We start from the raw sequence: 17,071 nt of genomic DNA, 5'->3' as shown, positions 1-17,071 counted from the left end.
AAAATGTGTATCAACTATTATAACAGTTGGTTTGGTTTTAGATCCAAAGCTCAGCTGTGTTTAGAATGGTAGTTTTACTTTTATTGTATACTAATAAGTCACTGTCACTTTTTGTTGTCACTGTGAGGCAGATATGCATTTGTTCATGTTATGGGATCTGTGGATAATACGTTTCAGATTAGTGTTATATACCTAGTTTAAAAAGCTGCTCTTCAAATGGCGGGTTTTTTTAGCTTCTAAGTGAAGACGTTTATTCACAAAATTCAAGTATCAGAATATTCCCAAGCACTGGAAAATTATTCTTCAGCTCATATCTCTGCTTCTCTCATTCTGTCTGCATACTCCCTTTAAAAAAAAAAATCTCTTTTTTCTGCTTCAGAAAGCTGAGATGTGAGAGTAAGAGGGGATTGAGAATCTGAATGCTCAACAGCATAGGCCATAAAGTATCTTTGTTGGCACTTGTGAACCAAACTGGGACAGCACAGCTGGATCTGAACATTAATTCCTCAATAATTGATGATTAATCTATTAAAGTTTAATGGAGAGTTGATAAGTAATGGTCTGGCTGCCATGTCACTTGATTGTAAATATAGCAAGTTGCCTGGAAATATGTTTTTTCTTTTGTCCATCAGAACCGAACACAGAGGAAGAAGAAAGAAGGAAACAGAAAGCTAGATGGAGGGAGAAAATATGTCTCTGAGAAAAGTTTGGGTCAGGGAACCTCTCTGCCTCATGGCAAGCGCAAAGGACTGGTGGCAGTCTTAGGGAATCGTTCACACAGGTAGACTTCTCATGTGAACATGCCACACGGGCACCTGCTTCATTGCAATTCTGTGTGACACAAATCAGTCCTAGTGCATAGCAGCACTCCAAGGGCTTCTGGAGAGTATCAGGCTGAGCATGATAAACTCTTTTTATGAGTACCTTTTTCAAAGCAGAGATCGGGTTTTAGACAAAAAAACCCAACCCCAAACTACTAACAAAACCAGACTACTTGCAATAAAGTAAGTCTGGTTCTGCATTTCTGTGAGAAGCTGTTGGAGTTGGGGGATTGCACATGTAATTGTGAAGTGTCAGTGTTTCAGCAAGCTATCCAAGAGCTGCACTTGATGATCAAAGCACAATTTTAGGGAAATCTGGAGAAAACATAGCACAAGCACCAATTTTGCACAAATAGCTAATCCTGTCTTTGCAATCATCACAGTGGCCTTACGTGTGCAGGCACTATGCTACGTTGTGGCCTTGAGTCTCTTTCCAGCCAGCAGAACTAGGCTTGCACATGGCTGAAATTCACCAGTGTGGATGAGACCAGTATCTTCAACCACTTTTGATTTTGTCTCCTACCAATCACATACCATTAGGAAATGGGAATTATGAACATGTATATGTTTCCATGGCAAAGTACAAACAAATATATTTGTTGCATTTGAGTATTTGTCTCATTGGCTTTTATAAGATGATTTACAATGTGTTGATCTTTCTATGGCAGTTTGGGTAGATAACAGAAGTTAAAATCAAATTGTTTCATCTCACTCATCTGATGTTACTCTGGATTATGTTGTAAGGTGCCAAGTAGGGCAGGATGCCTGGTGTCCAACACAGTTTGGGAGACCTACACTACGCTTAAGAGCTCTTAGAGTGTGCAACTGAACGATTCATATTTGAGGTAGTGCATTTTTTGAATATTTCTGTTCAGAACAGATAATTTCTAGTTGTATACTTTTTAACTATGAAACAAGCATTTGTCATCCATCTTCTTCACTGTTCACTTTCATTCATCACTGTGAGGGAAAATGTCTTCTAGTCAAAGCACAGTACTGGTGTGAAACTATATTCAGGATCCTGATGGAAAGTTGCTTGAACTCAAATAAGTTGTTTAACTTAACTGTGCTTCATTTTCCTCTTTTGTAAAATAATGACATCCCTGATACATTACAAAGTTCAATTTGCTAATGCCTGCAAAAAAATATAAAGGCCATGGAGAGTTAAAACAGCATTCCCAACAGTGATAGAATGACTTAGAGTTGTTGGGCTGGTAAAGCTCCTCACCTTGTTACTTCCCATATATTTAAAAACACACAGTGGTAAGTTTTAGATGAAGCAAATGAAAAAGAAAACAATTGCATTCTCTTTCGTTTGAAAACTAAGAACGGTTCAGCTGAGTTCTCAGACACTTGGATATAGCAGTCAATGTAGACCACATAATCTTTGGTTTGCCGAAGCAATTTTATAATCTGTATGACAATTAGACATAGAATTAATGTGTATACTGCCACAAATATTTAAAATGAATGATTTAGCATGAAAAATATTATCAATGATGTTTTATTTCAGTTCTTCTAAATGCTGGCAGGACAATGGAGAAGTCTGAACGACAAGCAAAACCAGCTGAAATATGACAGATTAGGTTCTGATGAAAGCATGGGCCTAAGTAAATATCATAAGAACAGAAAAAAGGAATGTGATTTAGAAGATTATATTTTAATAAAAACAAATATTTTTAAAGATAATTACAGTTCAGAAAGGAAGAAAGGATTATTAATTTATTTACATCCAAATACATAGGAGAAAATTTTTTAAAGTAAATTTGTTTTAAAGTCTATATGACATGATAGCAATTTCTATATGGATAGAGATGTGCTTACCTCAGTGTTGCTGCTGTAACTAGTAGAAATCATGTGCCAAGGTCTTTACCTTGTAAAAAAACCCCACAAAACCAGCTCTGTGGTAGTAACTGTAAGCTGGTGAAAGCATTCAAGGCTGTCTTTAATATTACACAGCTGGATGTAGCCATATCACTGATTAGAGGCTGGACATTTTGTGAGCCCCTCCTCCAGCACGTTAGGAAGCATAACACATGTGGTACCAGGCACATAATTACCTTATTTGATCAGCTTTTGTCAGTCAGGCAGTGCCACCAATGCTTCAGCATCCTCTTTGGGCTCACAGTAACATTCAGTCTCAGGGGGACCAATGGTCTATCCAGGAGACTGAGTCCTAGCCATACTTAGACTTACTTGGGAATTTCATGCAGTCATATAAAGTCTGTAGTCAGGCCCTCCCTTCAAGTGTCTTTATTTCTCCTGTTGGCTCAAGAAGTAATAAAGGTTTTATTCATGAATTGGAGAGCTGGAGGAGTTACTTTTCAGCTTGCAGAAATATTACGTCAAGATAGTGTCTGTGTGAGTGGAACAATAACAGATGTACAAAACTTACTGACTTATACAAGGCAGAGAGGAGGCAAAGGACTGATTCATGGAAGGAAAGCTCACTACTTCATGCATACATTTATTTTTTTGTTTTCTTACCTCAAATCTATTAAGTGAACACCAAAACCAATAGATTACATTGGATAGGCAGAAGTTGGTGTGATACAAGACATCAAACGTCTTATTTTCGCCTGAGCATTAATAATCTATTCTTTTAATGACTGCATTTTATGATATCTAGTTTGTATGCAATGATTCCCATTTTTCTCTAATGAACAAAACAGTAGCTACACATGTTGCATAACATTAATCATATTTTAAAAGTATATGAAATCTTCAAAATTAGAAATGGCTTTGAAGGAACTTGTTCCAGAAGGACAAGGTAGCCCTGTAACAGACTAGCTACATAGCAGCTTGACAATGTCTGCAATAAAAATTGGTCAAAGGCCAACCAGACTCAGATGCCACTGCTGGAAAAGTAAAATCTATAAACTGGTGTCTGGGTTCTTCATTTGCCAAGCTTGTCGCCTGACTGGTTAAATTGTCTGGTTCCTGTGCATGAACTGACAGGAAAAACAAACCAGAGTGGCCTATGTTTGACATCACCAAAAACATAGTAATGTCAGATGCATCTTCAATGGAGTATGAAGACTTCTCAACTCTCACTGATCACCTGTGAGACTGAAAAAATTTTTGGACTCAACTTACATCTTATTTTTGACCTCCCATACTCTAAAATTGTTCTTATAATGAAACTGTTAAGCCTTTATATGGATTTCACTAACATTTTTTTTTAAGAGTTGCTGTTGTATTTTGCGTGCCAAAGGTGATGGAAAAGTATGTTGCTCTTTATAAAACTCTGTGCTTCTGCAGAACTGTAATTTGAATGCCTGAAATCTCCACATTCTCATTTCAGCAGGGTCGTCAAACTTTCAGCCTTCTCAAGTACTGAAGGTAGGTAAAATTTATGAGACCTACTGCCACCGAAGGTTCAGATGAGACAAGAAAAAGACACGTCTAATTTCTTTGGAATGGGGATTGAATTTCTTGTAGCATCATATATGAGTAGTGACATGCTGCCATAACTTTGGCCAAAAGTTCCCCATGCCATGGTACAGCCATGGAGCTGGACTTTCCTGTGGGAAACGTCTGTATTAGAAGCACTTTTGCAAAAGCAGGACATTAATTTTTCATACAGGTAGTTTTAATAGCTTTTGTCATACAAGTTAAAACTTTGAGGCAGAAAAATTTGCATTTCAATCCCTAACATCACAGAGGGAGAAGCTTTCTTCTGACATGGTTAAAACAGTAGTGTAAGCAGTTACAGTCTGCAGGTCTTACAGATGGCCAGGGTTTGTTTATGTCTTCTCTACCATTGGAGGACTTTTTCAGAACCTCACTTCTCTGCCTGCAAAGCACCATCTAATAATTTCAGCCCACTTTTTTTTTTTTTTATGGAGAGTTCTTACCTTTGGTCATCTTTTTTTCTGTCAGTCTTTTCCTGCCTAAATTTCTACTATTTGGTAGTAGTCTTCTGAGCTACTTCTTTGTCTGTTCAGCCCTTCCTTTGCTAGGACAATGGCCTCAGCTCTCTTGGTTTCCTGCTACAACATAAAGTTTGATTCTCCACATCATTGTGCATTATGTGTTCTGGCTTGAATTCAGCTTTCCTGAATGTGCATGGTGTGGATAGATAAAAGGATTTCAGATGAGTTCTTCATAGTGTCGTGTACAAAGATAATAGTGTCCACCTGTCCCAGAATACATCTACTTTTTCTCTTTTTTTTTCCCCCCACAGTACTTTGGTAGATCAGAGTCATGCTGTGATGGGTAAACAAGCGCTGGTCGTCTTCTTCGTCACTTGCTTAGGACTTGATAGCTCCTTTGTCTGTAGCACATATTCTTATTAGGCCCTAAGGTTGAGGTTCATGCCCTATGAGCATTTGTATTTCATTCTTTTTCCGTTACTCTTCAATCTTCTGGATTTGCTAGGCAGGGGAACCAATCAATACAAGTGCTAGACTAACAAACAAATCGTCCTTTGTGTAGACAATGTTTTATCAATTTGTATCATCAGCTGTTTCAGTAACAAACCAATGTTTTTGCAAAAATCATTTATAGAATGTCCGAGCAGCTCAACCAGAAGGCTAGCCTTTGGTTTGTCACCATTCAATCCAATAGTTTCCCTGTCAGCAAAACCTACAGCTGTCTGCCTTATGGCTCTTATCCTATTTTACCATATCTCAACTTCTCTAGATACTTAATAATTTCTGATATATGAGCAAATTACATATTTAACTAAGTTCTTATTTAAATCCTATTATGAAGACCTGGGATAAAGGGAAGTGGTTTAAAGTTATTTTGTTGACTGACTGCAAAGGCATGAGAAAAATTCTTTTTCTTTCCAAGAGGAAAATAAGTACAGTAACAAAGATATTTAATTTGCTTGTCACATTTTACACTTTTCTCTGACTAGACACTTAAGGTCTGTGTTCTGGTGTCTGCATCAAGCACTGTTTTATTGCACTCATCTTTGTTGTAATTATTTTGTGAGGCTGCATGCAGTAAAGGTCCTCTTCAGCATCCTGTGATTTTCAGTAGAGGGGGGCAGTACAAGTGTCTGTTATGTGTCAAGAGCCCTTCAGAAGATTTAAGATGGAGGTAACTTAAGAGTGGGAGTTACATGCTTTCCTTCTCTTCGAGGAAAAATAGTGACATTTAGAGATTTGAAAATAAGTAGATGAGGTAAGTAAATTAAATTTAAGTAAATTTCATTTAATCAAAATTCTTCTTTTCCCCTTGGGAAAAAAATGTTTAAAACAAATAGTATAATTGTTTGCATTTGGAAAGAAATTTTCAGTGTCACTTATGACAGGTTTTGCAGTACAGGCTTCTGTAGGAAGTAGAGCGATGACTAGAATATGCTCTCAATTTTTTCAGTTCAAATTTGCTTTTTAAAATTTTAACAAAAATATCAGGGAAAGAAAAAAGATGTATAAAATATAACTGAAAATTATCACTGATGTGATTTCAGTACTTCAGCACATTGTATCATTGTATTCATTTCATGCTAGATATTCAATACCATTTGCATAACCACTCTGTAGTGAACTGCGCAAGTTCTCCTAATACAATACATTACACCAGCCTTAAAACGTGATTCTTTAAAGTGGGCTGTTAGAAAGGAGGAGTGATACAGATGGAGTTATGTTATGGCAGGATGTGTTTCAGCATGTCCAATAGTAAGTGGGTATGTAAACTGTTATCATTAGCTGTGAACTGTCCCAGGCAAGGACCTATTCTCAATACTTTATGAAGGCCCAGGTACATTTATGGAACCATATAAATGCATCAGGATAAAATAGGGTTAGTTGGGTTCTTTTATTTTCCCTTCACTTTTTGTCTTGGATTGATTAGCTTAAATTATTTTCTTGCTAAAGCATTTGAATTACTTTCCTCACTTATCAGAAAAAAAGGGTAAATTAACATATTGAAATTGCAGAGGGGTTTGCCTGTGGGGTTGCAGAGACAACTGTTTTTCCCCTTAAGATTTATTTCTCCTCCTGCTTACCTTATTTAAGAGTTCCAGTATTAGCATTTATATACTAAGGTATTAAAATCAAGGGCTCTACTAATCTATCCTGTGAAATACCTAATTTGTTTAGCTTCAGTGCACAGAAGCACAGGAGAGTTAACACAAGGCTCTCATATAAGTCTTACATCTTGTGACAACACAAAGCACCTCTTGGATGTTAATACACTGTGGGGCTTTAAATCTCATGCATTTTGCAAATATGACCTGAAAACAAAATTCTGCTTCTTATAGGTTTAAACGCTCCATTTCTTTGAAATTTGTGAGTTAAAAATGGCTAGAATTTTATTGCAAATGTTAATAGGAAACACTTGTCCAAAAGTTCTTAGAAATCACTTTTTTCCTGTAAAATATTTAGACTACTTTCTACTGTTAATGTTCACTTTTTAATTTATTTTATTAAAAAGTTAAGATGCCAGAATTTTCATACTTTACACAGACAAAGCTCCCTCCCAGTTTCAGGTTAAATACTTAAGTCCTGAAGTCTTGTTTTTTATCAAGCTATTTTTGTCATAAATTGTGAAACTAGGGACATAATTAATAGATAAAGAGTCTAAATGAGCAAATTAATAGCTGCCTCAGATGATACCTTATTTTGAGTGTCTACTCAAAAAAAATAGTCTTTAAAAATATTAAAGGCACTTTTAATCCAAACTATTAAAAAATACAAAGGTAAAAAAAATCATGAGGTTTAATTTTCAGATGTTTTAGAAAGTGATTTAGGTAAAGACCAAAAAGCATTTATTTAATGCGCTAGCTTATTTTACATAAGTAATGATGAGGCCATGAAATATTTCTTTGGGTTTTTTCCAGGAAACTTCTCAGCTATATATAAAAAATGTGCAGCAGTTGCACCACCCATTTTCCCTATGGTTTCTGTCTCCAAAGAAGGTAGAAAAATTTATTGTCTTAGATCTGAAAGTTGCCAAGCAGACCTTCCTTTGGGAATCATCTTCATTACTGTCATTCTTAGAAGCTCAAGTCATGGGCCAATACTCCCTGGTGCTAGTAGTCACTGTACAAACAAATTATGTATAGCTGTGTTTTTTCTATAATGCCAGCCAAGACCAAATTAATGAAAATAAACAACTGTAGCTGTATCTGCTGCAGACTAAAAGCTATAGACTAACATCATTAGTCTTCCGCAGGAATTACTGCATGAAATAAGTAAAATGATACAGTGAATTAAGTAACGTAGAAGTTCTAGTTTCTAGACAACAGACCAAAGAGGCAATTTCTACTTCTTACCCTTGGTATATGCTACCTTGAATTTTTATTGTTTCTATTAATGCTGCCCTTTCAGTTTTTTTTGTGAGCGACTGTGACTTTCAGGGTAGATTGATAGATGAATGCAGGCTAATTTTCTCTGACTGTCCTGGCAGCATTAGGGAGGAACCACTTAAGTATCTGAAGCTACTATCCTGCCCTGCTCCCTGGTGGAGGGAGTAGAGAAGGTGTTCCCCAAGAAGACAGCTTTAGCTAGTCAGATCATGCATAGTGGTTTATGGCTCATGCATTTTGTGATGAAGCAGAAGATGACATCTGATGTCATCTTTAAAATACAGTTTAAGTTTATTTGAAAGAAAGCTATACAGCACAATTTAAGAAAGGCTCTGTGTTCTCCCTGAGTTTATAATGATGAAAAGAAATCAGAACAAAAGCATAAAAAGATTGAATTACGGCAGGTAATTCAAACAAAATGCTTACTATGCTAATCCGGTCTGCCACTCCTACTCAGTCTGAATGATAGTTTATTTAATAAGCAGTCTTACTGAAGTGGGTTGGTTAACCATTGACTAAGTGCTGCTCTGTAGGAGGAAGAGTTGCAGAATCCAGCAGGTGATAAGTACGATGTAATGTTTAATCCCTACAGCTTGTGAACCACAGAGCCCTTGGCTACATCCAAAGATGCTCAAATATGTTTTGGAAGGAATATGTATTTTCTATCAACTTGATGGTCTTTTCCCCTTCCTGCTAAAACAGTTAACTTACATAGTCTGCAGAAGCTATTTACTCAGAAAATTGCACATAATGATTACTTAGTTTCCTTTCTACTTTTTCCATTTGTCAGACATGAGAAGCTACCAAACCAAAGGTAGATTTAACATGCTTTTTGAAAGATTTGCAAGTAGTTATCCCTACATGAAGCTGTCATCCCTAAACAGGCATATAGGTAAGTACACAAGCAGTACTGTCAGGTATAGATACACATTTAGAAGCAAAGACCCTGCCCAATGGGATCCTGCAGATAAATTCTTCAGGGCACAAATATGTTTAATAGGTTCTTATAGATAGATAAGAGCAAACACATTTATTGTGAACTAAGTGCTTACCCTCTTATCTAATGTTATCTCTGAGATGCTTATGCCACTTTGCTTGTTTGTCTTCTCACCACTGATGTATTCATTTAGTGTAAAAGCACACTTCCCATGATGATAATTGAGAAAATAAAGAAATGGTGATGAATTCCATGCACAGACTCCATCATGTCTCCTGAAAACTACGTCAGAATCAACAATGTCATGTTCCATAGCAGTGGACAGAAAACGGCTTTCCAAGTCATTAGTAAGCTAAATGCCATTATGTTTCCTCTAGGAAATAGCTGTACCAGCATGCCAAAGAAAAGGGAACTTTTGATGGCTAAGGAATATTTGAAAATTTGCATAGAAAAATATATTTTATTTCCAAATGAACACCAAGAGTATTTAATGCAGAGGACAAGAGTTTTGAACAACAGAAACTCCTATCAGGTAAATTTACAAAAAAACTGAAAAGTTGTAACAATAATATGTACTCTTCAATACATTCTGCTCAGTGCATATGTAAGTGCCTTTGAATCATTTATGGCTACATGCAGGAAACTGATAAATTTTGAACAAATTTAATTGAAATCACCCCTGGAGTGAGTCTGAAGAAAGGATTAAATTTAATGGTCTCACAGAGTGACGTGCTGTAGCATTAGACTGCTAGCTCTCAAGTCTATATTTTTTCCCAATAAAAGATTATAAACTTCAGTCAGCACATGAATGTGAGTTTAATCACATCTCAGAAATGAAAATTGCTTTGCTTTGTCCTGTAATGAGACTTAAGGAAGATGTTCAGGCAGACAAATCACAAAGTTTAGTTTCACTTTAATGGTGTGATACAAATATAAAGGATTTTTGCCCATATGATTTTAAGTGGGTTGCTGTTTTGTATCTCAAGTAATATGCCATGACATTATTTAAAAAATGTGAATGGAGATGAACAATATAGGCCATTTTTGGCATTTCATTGAATCTGCATTACAGTCAGTGGAATGTCATGGTCATGTCTAGGTGCAGATAGGTTTTCAAACATGTTATTGAACTTTATCATGGTAGTCTTCAAGATTTAAAGATGCATCATCTCATTCTATATTCCCCATTGTGTAGTCTTTTATTTCTGGCAGCAGCTTTTGATGGCTTGTAGCAGAGTACTGTAGTAGAGTATTGTAGCCTCACTTTCTATTGGAACATGGTAGAATCCAACACTGTATGAACATTTTACTGTTAGAGGGAAATATGTTCTTTCATTTTATTATTATTAAGTATTTCTAACTCTGTTGTACTTCTGAACTTGTTCCTGTGTGATGGTTCCTGTGTGATGGTCCTTTAAAGTAAATTTTTCACAGCTAACAACTAACTGTATTCCTGCCTCTGGTGTCCAGTGTGAAACCCTGCGATCTTGTTCACAAAGGCACTATGGAAGCATAGAGGATGCTGATGTCTGTGGGAAGTGTACTTCGACCATTTAGACAGTTTATACTCTGAGCTCCGTATTTTATGCAACAACTAACTACTCTGCTAAATTAGATTGTAGTTTTGGGGAGCACCCAAAAGTGCGATTTTTGCTCTCTAATCTGACTATACCTCAACTTCTCTTGTGTGAAATCAAAATAGCAATCCCAGTTCTTTTACAAAAGTATTGTGAAGATAAATTAATTAATCTATGCCAAATTAAGATAAATTAATTTATGTGGTGAGGAATGCCATGGAAAATGCTCATGAGGAAAGTAATAATTCTATATTCAAGAAGGGCTTGAGTTGAAGCTGTGTGAAGAATTGATTTTTCACTTCATTGGCTGACCTGAAAAATTGTGGAAAAAATCAATTTTGGACCAACCTGAAATGATTTTCTCTCATTTTTCTCACGGGAACATAAAGATGGGAACTAATATATATGTTTTGGCTCAAACAAAACATTTAATTTGCCTAGAAGTGAAATTTAATTGTCAGCTTAATTATTCATATCTTTTTAACAAATTGCAGGTAGGTATTATTAAGGAAATCATCCCTTTAAGCTTAATCATTGGACAGTTTATTTTGAAAATAGAGTAGCAAGGGTTGGGGTTGTTTGTTTGTTTGTTTGTTTGTTTTAAATCCCCCTGCCCCCCTTCATTGGTGAAATGCAATTGTGGGTGAAAAAAAAAATGGATAAACAGGAGCCTGGATCATAACCATGATGGATCAGGTTTGGTGAGCATGCAGATGGCTGTACAGGCTTAAGCACAAAAGTCACTTTTTTTGCAGACACAGCACCACCAGTACTTCAGCATCTTTTGCTTTAGCCTTCACCATTTTGAGTATTCATGCTTCACCTTTTCACAGTCTATTTCAATGTCTAAGTGTTGCTTAGGTAGTTGCATGTTCTCCTTCTGAACCATGTCTGATTAGCACATCTGTCACTTCAGTACGAGTATTTCAATGGCCATTAGTGACAGGTATCAATGCTGTGATGAGTTCCCAGTGCCATGATAGTAAAGTGATTCTACATATTATAAAATAACACCAAAACTCTTAGTTGCTGGCACACAGCAATTGCACTATCCAACCATGCAAACAGTCTTGCGTACTGCCCTGTGAGGTTGCTGGTCCACCAGTACCTGTCAGGGAGGATTTGGTGTGCCAAAGACTAAGGTAAGCACCTCCACTCGGCATTCTTGATACACAAGAATCCTCACAACAAGAAATTGCATTCACTTTGAGTAGCAGAATCTATATGGCTGCACTTTGAACTTTAAGTCTACCAAGTTACCACACCTGTTATTCCCATAGCCAGGGCTACACAGTGTCCACTCTCCACCTTCACCAGTCCCCTCCATCCCCCAATGCCAGAGACAGACTCCTAGTTACTACCAGTGTGTTACGTAATCTGTGTGGTCTTCACATCTTGAAGAGCCACAGTTAAACTGCAATTCCTAACTGTTATTTTCTTTGCAAATTCTTGTCCCGCAGACCGTGTGAATACAAAGGAGAAAACAAATGTCCTAAAACTTAGAACTGTGAATCTATCCAGCTGATGCACAGAAGGAATTGTGGTTACTAGGGAGAACACAAAGAATTTGAAACAGATAGTTATGTTTCAGTGCTGAAACTGTAACAAAGCATCCCCAACTTTGCAGACCAATGCAATTGTTTAATTTCAAAGACTGCAAATAAGTTTTCAGTATAATCAGATTTACCACTAGCTCCACTCTCAAGCCACTAAAAATCACAAGCCAGACATGCTCTTTTCAAAACTAGCTAGTTGGGGTTTTATGGCTTGCCGAATTGATTCAGAAAACCATACTGTTTAAAATTCATTTATTCCTAAAGCCATTTAACTTTTATGCAATGCATTTCTACAAAGCCAATCCAGTATTTCATGTGAGTTCCTACAGAGAACACTAATTGTCTATGAGCTAGCATTTACACAAATAATTATAATAAAAAAAATTATGTGGTGGTTTACTGAAGGTTATAATGGGATAAGTTGAAAGAACCTCAGAATTGGCTTTAACTGGGTTCAGGAATAACCATCGTAGCAGACTCACTTCTCTTTTTTTGACTCACTGGCTTAAGAGTTGGAAAAACTGACTTGCACTGGCAGGCTGACCTTGACTGTCAGTATAAATTGTTTTGGCCTTTTCTTTTGATTGCCTTAGACTTTCTTTCCTTTGCTAACACTTTCAGATGACAAATGATAATCAGACTGAGGAACAGACTTAACACTTACCCTGGGACATAGTTTATTTCTAAACTGTTCAGAAAAGAAATTCTACTTCTTAGATCTCAGTATCAATGTTCTATTGACTTCCACAGTTTTTTAAAGCATACGGTCATAAGCTCTTATTCACATTTAGTGTATATTAGACTTTTCCATTAGAATTTTTAAGAGTTTGGTTCTGGTGACCTTCATATAATTAACACTAAGTTTTAATTAACATCATACGTTATGAAACCACAATTCTAGTAATTTCCATGCAGGACAACAATAATACATAAGTTACATCTTGCAGCATGGTAGCATTTTATGTGTATATTTTGAAGAGAAACAGCTGTAGGACTTTTAACTTAGTATTGTAACTAAATTGTATTTTTACACTTTAATTTTTTTTCTGACTTCATAGGAAAAATCCTGGGATAAGCTGACAAGTAAAAAATACTTGTAGGATCTTGTATTCTTCCATCTAACAGAGATCTAGAACTTTTGAAAAAAATGGAATAACTTCATTCATCAAGAGCTATTAAACTTTGTCTTTGGGCCTCGCAGACTGTTTTCTTTGACAAGCTAATTTCAGCATGAATGGGACCATAAGACCTCATCAAATAAATAAACAAATAAAAGGAACTGTAGCTTTCTTGATGTTTTTCAAGTCTAATATACTTAAGGGAAGCGTAATTTTTTTTACTGAAAAAGGCATCTGTCATGAAGCATGAGGGCTGAAGGATCTCTTGAAACAGGAAAGGAAGTGTCTCAAGTCTATGGAGGAGAGATTTCTTTCAGGGAGAAAGTCGTGGGGTCAGTGTTGCTCTTCTAAATCTGTACCCTTTCCAATAGCATTCCTCCTTAATTTCTCTTCATCCTGTAACACTTTAAAAGACTGAGTGTCTCGGTTATTTTCAATATCTAGAGGACCACTGAAAAGTTATTTTGAAAACTGACACTATGACAAGTGGTACACTGGTATTCAAACCTAAATTGTTAAATAATTTTGTTCACAAGTCTGTTTGCATAAGTTTTATATAACTGTGAATAACATTTTTTTATTCTTCTACTACTATCTAAATGTCTTTTCTCTTGCATTATGCTCTTTTACATTTCCTTCTCTGTGCTTCCAACCTTAATCACAGTTTACAATAAAAAGCTGTTGTTTTTCTTTCTTCTTATGGGATCTTTTAAAGTTTGTTTATCCCCTTCTCCCTCTCCTTGGCATTATACTGGCATGTGTGCACACTGGCCACCTAATACAGTTGTCCTCTTGTGCAGTCCTCCCCACTCAACCAAATCAAAGCTAAGCCCCCCTTTAACTCTACTGTCACCCTCCTTGGTTCTACAGCAATATCAGCTCCCAGTACCTGCAGCGCAGCTGAAAGGAAGTACATGGAGTCTACATCTTTTATAGTAAAAGGCTTACTCTGGATTATACACTTGCTAAAAATGAAAGCGTTCAGTCTCTAGAAGCTAAATTACTCCAAAATCGCAGTAGCAATTTTCCATGCCCTTGCACAATTACCAACCATATCCAACATGAAAGGGTGGGTGGGGTTAGAGCAGATTATTGCAAAATTCCCAGGAAAAATAGTTCGTATGAAACTACCCAGTCTTGAAGCAGCAGATGAAAAGTATTCACTCTGGATAGGTCCTTCAGGTTTTTTTCTTGGGTTTTTTGGGGGGATTTTTTTTTTTCTCCTTAAATTGCCCTTTGCGGTCATGGCTTGGGGCTTGTGTTAAAAAACTGAGCGCTTAACTTTTGCAGCTTCATTTTTACATTACAGTAGAAGATATTGTTATAAACACAGTTGCCCTCTAACTGACGGGTTAGTGAGCCCAGTAGAAAAAGTGCAGCTAGTACAGAAACACAATAAATTCCAAATGCATTACTTCTTCCCTTCTCCTTTCCTAATACAAAACATTCAACTGCATCGGATTCTTTGATTTTTGATAACAGGGCTTGGTTTCTAAAGGTAATGTGCCCCAGGTTACTTTGTAAGTTTTCTTGGCCTGTGATCAGGAGCACACCTGACAGATGCAGACTACCTCTCCTGTCACCTTCATGTAATCCTTCATGTTTTGTATCAAAGAATTCCTCCAGCAGTTGAAAGCAAATTTATCCTCAAAGGTATTTATGACAAATACAATAATTCCTTTTAATGCAGGGACTGTTTAATCCACCAACCTATTAAGTACAGTATACCTCCAGCAAACAACCATTACTTCTCATTACCATACTGCACTTAAAAATACAATTAATCCTTTAATAGGAATCTAAAATACATAGTTTCCTCTATGCAGCACCTCTGCCGATAATAATCTGCAGAAAGTGGTATCCAAAAGTTAATTAAGAGCAAAGTGTTCTTACATACTAGGCTTCCTGTTCAGACAGACAATGGCTTGATGTTATTGGTGCTTTCCCTGATTAAAAGGATTTACAATACATAGTTTTGGGAAAGAAGCACTATAATTGCTGCTAATTGCCTTCATTTTTTGACGGTTGGATATATTTCACATGGATCTTGTTTAACTGTGCTAGATATTTTCCAAGCATATATATTAAACTTTTCCTTTTATTAATTCAGAAACTAACTACAAGTTTCTTTTCTTCCTTACTGATTACTCCCCGAACTATTTTAGTAAAGTGTTTTTCCATAGCCAGTGATAATTATATTTAAATAGAGAATAAAAATAACTTGTTTGATTAAATTTGCGGGCTTATGGTTCAGAAAATATGGTCTCTATTCTCACTTGCACAAATGATTTGCTGTGTCATTGAGTAAGCCAGGGAAGATCACAGCTTCTTTTCTCCCTGTCTTTCACTGGAGAGTGTTTGCTTTTTAAAATATATCTTTTTCTGCCTGCCTAATTAGAACTAATCAAGAATGATGACAAAAATGAATGAATATTGCAAATAATACAAATATTAAAACAATCATATGACTTGCCTGATTAAAAATTCTAATTAGGATATTTTATTTTGTTGAAGTGACCTCAGCCAACACATTCTGGCTTCTTAAAGTAGACAACACCATTTTGTCCTAGCTCAGTTTCCATTTTACAGCTGAGCTGCCTCCTGCAGTTTTCGCCTGTGGTTTTGACTGCACTAGGGCAAATATAACAGTTGATACTGAAGAAATTGCTTGTGGGGTGTCCTAAAAGATAAATCTAAGTACTGGAAGACCTATTTTTTTAGCCATCACACTCCCTGATTTGAAGCAGGAACCTAAACCAAGGTTTTTCTCATTCAAGTAGAGTATACTACTGAGCAAATTGGTGGTTATTGGACATTAAGTTCTCTTCTGCTGAAGCTGTTTTATCACGAACACAATGAACACATGGCATCAGGACTTGGTGGATTTGTGTATGTCCACCTCTGGGAACAAAGTCACCAGCAAAGGCTTCAGTTGCACAGGAGAGCTAAACTAATAAGAGTCTCTGTGGTGTCTTGAACTTAGTAGTTGGATTTCAAAATCCCATAGCCTGAAGCAGTTTTGCCAGTTATATTACCTCTAGAACTATATTACCAAGCAGTGCAGCACAATAGGAATGGACCTCTGGTATGAAACCAGTAGTGCCAAGAATGTAGGGTCCATGTTATATAGATGTTTTTGGGAGGGGAGGGTTACTTCAGACTGGCTCTAGTCTGTCTCCTGGACTGGACACCTATTGGCAGCTGGAAGATATTAGGTGTGTTCTTGGAGTGAATATTCCAAATTAGTTTCATTTGAAATAAGTCTAGTTTGTGTGCTCTGAGCCTGCTCTGTGCAGTAAGGGGTGGCAGTAGGGACATAAAGCTTATTTTTGATCCTAGCTAGAAAAAGAGAAAACATGCTTAATTTCAATGTACAATTTTTCTTTCATTGTTATTGTTTTCCTAGCAAAATTCTAGAACGCCTCCAGGGTACTTACTCCCTGCTGTCTGTAATACAAAAAGAAATAGAAAATCATGCACAATATTATCCATTAATGTTGTTCATACTAATCCTGAGAATCCAAGGTAGATGGCACCATAGAAAGGCTATTTCTGCTGTTCGTGATTCATAACATCACAATACTCATCTGGCTTTATTTTTGTTGCTTTTGAGCCTGAGAAGCCAGCAACATTCCAATGCGTTACTTTCTTTAGGATACGTCATTTATTATGAAAACAGTCTGTTAGCAGCAAACATGCTAAACCCTGAAAGTTTTTTTATGGTAAGAGCCAGGTCTATATAAAATATGCATGGTTGGTTGATTTCGCTTTTATGTTTTAAAAAGCTGCCCTGAAAACCTT

This window comes from Pelecanus crispus, chromosome 2 (genome assembly GCF_030463565.1).
Source record: "Pelecanus crispus isolate bPelCri1 chromosome 2, bPelCri1.pri, whole genome shotgun sequence".
In the NCBI taxonomy this organism is placed as follows: Eukaryota; Metazoa; Chordata; class Aves; order Pelecaniformes; family Pelecanidae; genus Pelecanus; species Pelecanus crispus.
The sequence above is the reverse complement of the archived record's forward strand: the minus strand, read 5'-3'. Positions refer to the sequence as shown.